We start from the raw sequence: 6,838 nt of genomic DNA on the forward strand, positions 1-6,838 counted from the left end.
AGACCTTGGAACCTAGAGGCTAGATTGTCAACCTTGGATGTGCCTGTGGAGCTTTTAAAAACCATGGAGATCCTGTCCCAGACCAGTTACTCCAGATATCAGGGCTTCAGGTATCAGTATTTGTTTAAGTCACAATTCCCAGGGATTCTCACGCACAACTAGGACTTAGAACTCCTAATAGAAGACTTCAGGGAGGGGCGCCTGGGTGGCTCAGTGGGTTAAAGCCTCTGCCTTCGGCTCAGGTCATGATTCCAGGGTCCTGGGATCGAGCCCTACATCGGGCTCTCTGCTCAGCGGGAAGCCTGCTTCTCCCCCTCTCTCTCTGCCTGCCTCTCTGCCTACTTGTGATTTCTGTCTGTCAAATAAATAAATAAATAAAATCTTTTAAAAAAAGAAGACTTCAGGGACCCAGAAAGTGAAGAAGTAATGGGTGAATTTCCCATATTTTATTGTTCTGTCTCAAAAACTCAGCGTTTTTTCAGGACCGGATTAAATTAAAAGGGATGAACAACTGCTTGGTACTTTTCCTGCTTCATCTGTCCTCCCCAGTCCTTAATTAACACCAAGTCTACATAAGGAAGACTTAAGGAAGGCACACAGGGAAAGCACATTGGAGGTGGGATCCAGAGGTCTCCTTCTTATACCTGAGTTAACCACTAAGCAGCCACACGATATTGCCCTGATTACCCTGTAGAGTCTCATTCTTCTCTTTTGGGAAACAGGTCAAGTAAGCCAGAATCAGAGACCTTCTGTGAGTCTACATAGTCAGCTCAGTGACCAGTTCATCACAGATCCAGCCCAGAAACCAAGGGGTTGATACTGAGGATTTTGAATTAGCAGAATGGGTGATTTTAAATTTGTGATGGTATTTGAAAAAACAGAACAAAACAAAACAACACATATAAAAGAGATTGATGTATTTAGTTATTGAGCTACAAGGATAGATGTGTTCCAAGTTACTTGCACAAACTTTTACAAGTACCAAGGAGTTGTTGTGTTATTTGTTGTCATTACCACCAGGCCCTTATTTAGCTAGCGTGATTGGGCTTATAGCAGGAACAGGACTGGAGAAGATGGTGCTGGCTGGGTTTAACCAAGAAGTTTGATCACATGCTGTCAGACCCATTGATCCTCCACTAAGGCATAGCATTAAACCACACAAAAATGGCCCGCTCTGAAGGCACACTTCACTCTACTTTGTGAGACAATTACCTTTTAAATTTCTCATCTCCTCTTGTTTTCTAAACTCCGTGAGCATGGAGTCAGCACCTCATTTATTTTTGTGTCCAGCCCAGCCCTGCGTCGGTGAGCAGCACACAGCATCTGTGCCTTAGATCCTTTCTGGAAAGCGGCAGAACACACTCAGATAAACGGGAGCCCAAACAAACAAATGAGTGCTAAGAGCCTCGTAGAAGCTTCTTAAGGGACAACGATGCCATCTTTGCAGTCTGTCAAAAATTAGAGGTTGTTCTCTTAATCCTCTTCCCGCTTTTCAAAAGACCCATATCCTGACATTTCCTTGACACTTCTGTGGGATAAGTTTCTTTTCCTGGACAGCTTGTTAAATATAGTCTGCACCAGCCAGACCTATTTCTTAATGTCCTTTTCTGGAGAGCTGTTGGAAAATAAACCCCTTTTCTCTGGCTGGATCGGCATCCGAGTTATTATGCTTTATTTTAGGATTTAACTCAGTGAACACTTCACTGTGCGCGATCTGCATACTAGAATATGGAGTTGGTGCTGGAGGAGTCCGAAACCAACAGGACGCAGTTCTCGCTCTCAAGATTCATTACTGGTACAGACAGACAATTCAATAAATACTTGTCCTACTTGATAAACAGTTTCTGGAAGATGTGGGGTTTGTGTGGTGAGCAGCAGGGGGATTGTCATTTTGGAACAGCCCTGCAGAAGCAAAAGGAAACTAGATTATGATTTTAACTTCATATAGCCTGACCTAAAACCCTCATGCTATACAGCGGAGGGCTGATAAACCTAACTACACAAGCATTTAAAACCTAATAGCAAAAACCCCACCAACAAAATCAAAAGATAAGCAGCAAAGTGGGAAAAACCACCACCCACCATTATAGTCCAAGACCTAATTTCTTTAGCATGAAGAGCTCTTATAAATTCACGAGAAAGAAGACCAACAAGCTGATAGGAAAATGGGTGGAAAAGAATGGACAGCTTTTAGAAAAATTAACACAAATGACCAGTAATCTTGGGGAACAATGTCCACCCCTGCTCCTAATCAAATCATAACAACGAGAATGTAGCATTTGGGCTGAAATGAGGGGTGATGGGCCGCCTCACCCGTTCTTGTGAGCCTGTGAATTAGACAGCCTTTTAGCTGGCTTTTATAATATCTTATAGCACAGAGTATTCACAGGCAAAATGCCAATTTCTACACATTTCCTGTTTGGGGATCTTAATTCACCACAGCAGTGTGGGTATAGCTAGAATGAACAGCATGTTTACGGGTGTGAGCTGGGGAGGAAGGATCGCCCTGGACAGGGACTGTTGGGGAACCTGGAAGTCCAGGCCAAAGAGGGCATGCAAACAGAAGTAGAAAACCAAGGGGAACGAATTGGGGTGGTGGGTGCTCTGACCGTTTGCACTGCCCCTTCCCCGAAGCCCCTGGGTCCAGCCTTCGTTTTCGCCAGCCTGAGCCCATCCAGGTACAGCCCCTCCCCTTGATCAGTCTGCGTGTGCTCCGCTCCCCACCGGATAAAAGACTCATTTGTGTTAATTGAATTAAGGCCCGTATTGTTCACTGAGCTGTGGCAGCAGTTCCTCTGTACTAGCCCTTTTCTGTATCATCTGCATTGTCACAGCCAAAAGTGTTGGGGTGGGGGGGAGGTGAAGGAGGGAGGGAGGGGCATTTTTCAAAGAACTACAGGGGGATTTGGTCACGTGTCTGCCATTAACATCAATCGCGGTGCAGGGCAGAAATGCCTGGCACGTTCCTACACATGCCTCTTTGAAAAACGTCCCCTCTGGTGTTGCTACCAGGCTCCCCTCCACTGATACAGGATTTGGGGGCTTTGAAGTCGGTTGTGGAAATTTCACTGCCTTCTTTGACTCCAGCAAATTGCTCCAAAATGCTACAAATGTAAAAAAGACTAAGGGAGCTTTAGCAGCAGCTTAGAGGTGGAATCCCCTTAAGCCATTGACAGAAAAGTGCGTTTCTTCTTTCAGTTTTTAATTTGTGAGTTATATGTTAAAATACAGCAGTGCAGTTCCAGTCTCCTCTTAGGAAGTCGGGTTTGGGGCGGTGAGGAAAGGGGTGGGTTGCAGCTCTAGTTCTTTGAACCAGTTGCGTTTAGGGGCTTGCCTTGACTCGGGGTCAAAGCTGCCTGCAGAGAAGTGGTGTAAGACAGATTTTGCCCACTGGGCTTGAAAAGCATTTGCAACATGGGGTCGGGTGTTTCCAAGGTGAATCTGAATTTGACTGGGTATTGAGGCAAGTTGGATGCCAAGCCCAGAAATTGTGCGGACTCATGCCGCGTGAGTGCTGGAAGGGACAGAACAGGGAGATCCGAACCCACTGCTTCAGTCCGGGGCCGGTGTTACTGATGTGCTCCTACTCACAGTCTTGCCTTAGGAGTTCATCGTTTGAGGGGAGGTCATTGGGCTTGGGTGCATTTTCTGAAAATTTCCCCCAAGTTATTTTATTCCCATGGTACGTTTGCACTGTAACAGGTGTGTTGGGTAACAACTGCTCGAGGTTCTGGGCTTTTGGGACCACCTCCATAAATAAAAGGATTTGGCAGGAATCACAAGTTTTCAACCTCATTTTGTTTCAACAGAGGAACCGTTTGTAACACGAAAGTTTATGTGGGATTGCTGTCTAAAAAGGCAACCACACAGGGGGGAGCTGACCCTCCAAATTGTGGCCTTTTGTCCCCCAACCCTGGACTCCAGGATCTCTGCAGCCTTTGAATATCTTTCAGAAATCATTCTCTAAGGGAATGTGAGCTCAGACGGTCTTTGATGTAGCAGAGGCCCACTTTCCCTCCCTCACAGAGCAGCAGGCTGCACCGAATCACTGCCAGGCCTTTCCAGCTGTGTGACTTTGGGGAAGTCACTTCCCTTCTGTAGACGGGATGACAGAACCAGCCTCATGGAATTCTCAGTACAGGTTAAATGGAATAAGCAGAGGCAGCAGACACGATCAGTCATAGTCGTGTCTTTTTTGGCTCAAAAACATTGAGGATCTTTTTTTCTCAGGATTCGAGGGAATCCCATAGATTAGTTGGCAAGACGGATGGTTCCCTTCTGTATATCTGCCTCTTCCCTGTTTCTCTGCCTGCCCCGTGTCACTGAGAAAGGCAGGCTTTCCCCGCTAAACTGAGATCCAGGATCTGTACCTTACACATTCTTGTGCTCAGCACTCAGCGCAGAGCCCGCCCCTGAACAGATTCCCATGAGATGCTTGCTGGGTGGCCAGAGCCCACTCCCGAGGGCGTGCAAGACCCAGGTGTGTGCATCTCTTCCAAGCCCGTATTAGGCCCTGGGAGCATGGGGTTGGCCATGAATACTTGCAGCATGGAATGCAAATGCTGCAAAACCAGAGCCCCTTTCCCTGCTCCCACGCACTGGAGAGCCGGCCCTTACACACCCAGCACCACGCCGCTCTCTGAGCTGCCCACATTTTAAAAAATGGAAATTGAGCAGAGCAGAGGCATATGTATCAGAACATCATCATCCATACGGCTGCTGTGATGGCGAGCACAAAGAAATCTGCGAAGGGAAGAGTTGTAGGCTGGAGGCGTCGGAGAAGGATCTTGGGGGACAGAGAGGTTATGGGCATCTAGGAAGAAGTGATTAGGTGTCCAGGCTCTGGCAACAGAAGGGGAAAGGACTCGAGCAGGTAAATAAGGGAACGTTCACCTTGCCCGGGGCAGTTAGGGGAGGCAACGGCAGGACAGAGGGATTCAATTAGGTGGACCTGGAGGGATATTTAGGTGTTGCTAAAGAGAAACTTGAATTTCACTGCCACCTGCAACAGTGATTTCTGTACCTTGCAGATACGTCAGCTTTTTTTTTTTTTTTAAAGATTTTATTTATTTATTTGACAGAGAGAGATCACAAGTAGGCAGAGAGGCAGTCAGAGAGAGAGGAGGAAGCAGACTCCCTGCTGAGCAGAGAACCCTATGCAGGGCTCGATCCCAGGACCCTGAGATCATGACCTGAGCCGAAGGCAGAGGCTTAACCCACTGAGCCACTCAGGCGCCCCGATACGTCAGCTTTAATGCACAGCGTTCACCTGCCAAATGTACTGGCCTCCTTACCCTCTTGAGGTGGTGCACGGTCCAACTAAATAGCTTCCAGAAAGCTTAGAAATTTAGGTAAACCGATGGGAGAGGGATCCAAAAAGGGAACAATGTGAGGAACTGGGCTGTGTGAGGCTGTGGTTTGAGGCTGAGAGCAGAGGGCACCGCTACACAGTCCTCGCTGTTTCTGTCCAAGATTCAGGCTGACGGTCATGGGACCAACCTCATTGGTTTTTTAATTTTAGCACATTGGATGTTGACCAGTGCCTCCCTGAGAACCTGGGTCACCTCCTTTGAGGTCGGTGGTTCTCAGCGTCAGCTACCTCTGAGAATCGTCTGGCAAGCTTTCAAAATCCCAGTACCTCAGCCCCAGCCCCGCTCAACAAAATCAGAGTCCCAAGGTGGGATCATCATCATCATTATTATTATTATTTATTTATTTTGGTAGGGCCCCAGGTGACTGTAGTGTGTAGCCAAGGCTAAGGCGTGGTACTCTAGGGCCCTGGCTTTCAGCTTTGGTGAGCATCAGCCTCCCCCCGCTGCCTTCCCCTGAAGGACACCTTGCAACTATGATTGCTTGCCCCCATCCCTGGAATTTCCGATTTAAGCAGTCTTGGAGTGGCCCAGAATTTCTATTTCTAATCTATTCTCACGTTCTAGAATGGGGCCACATTTACAAACCACTGTTGCCAGGTAACAGAAGCAGCATTTGGAAGAGTTTCTATCTGGTGGAGGAGTTGGGTAGGCCAGGGTCCCTGGCCCAGCTCTGTGGTTCTCATCTGCATGACCCCACTCATGTATTGGAAGCATGGGTCTGAGCCAGGATGATATTATTCTCCACGCGACAGGTAGCAACACCAGGAGATCTTTTGGGGTGTCATGACTCAGGGACTGAGTGTTCCTGGCCTCTAGTGGGAGAGAGCAGGGGTGCTCTCAGTATGCAGGACAGCCGGTGCTGGGATCGAGAAACCCTGTTTTAAAGCCTCAGAGCTTCTTTTGCCTTTCTACATGAAGTGGGAATAGTCGTACTAGTTTTTCTAGATTGCTGGTAAGAATAAACAGCATCCTATAGATAAAGCACTATAGGCAGGAAGCGCTCAGTGAAGGGGAGTACCGTCCTCCCTTGAACTACAGGGATCTGGACTGCGCAGGTCCACCACCAGCAGGCCTTTCTCAATAAATAGATGGACGGCATTGCCATTGTATTTTCTCTTCCTTATGATTTTAATAATATTTGCCTTTCTCTAGCTTGCTTTACTGTAAAATACAGAATATAATACAAATATTCTACAAAATACATATCAGCTGACTGTGTGATCAGTAAAACTGGTCAGCAATAGGTTCATAGTAGCTAAGCTTTGGGTGGGGGGTGGGTCAAAAGCTACGTGTGGATTTTTTTTTTAAATTTTATTTATTTGACAAAGAGACACAGCGAAAGAGGGAACACAAGTAGGGGGAATGGGAGAGAGAGAAACAGGCCTCCCACTGGGCAGAGAGCCCAGTGCAGGGCTTGATCCCAGGATCCTGGGATCATAACCTGAGCCAAAGACAGATGCTTAATG

This window comes from Lutra lutra, chromosome 17, assembly GCF_902655055.1.
Source record: "Lutra lutra chromosome 17, mLutLut1.2, whole genome shotgun sequence".
In the NCBI taxonomy this organism is placed as follows: Eukaryota; Metazoa; Chordata; class Mammalia; order Carnivora; family Mustelidae; genus Lutra; species Lutra lutra.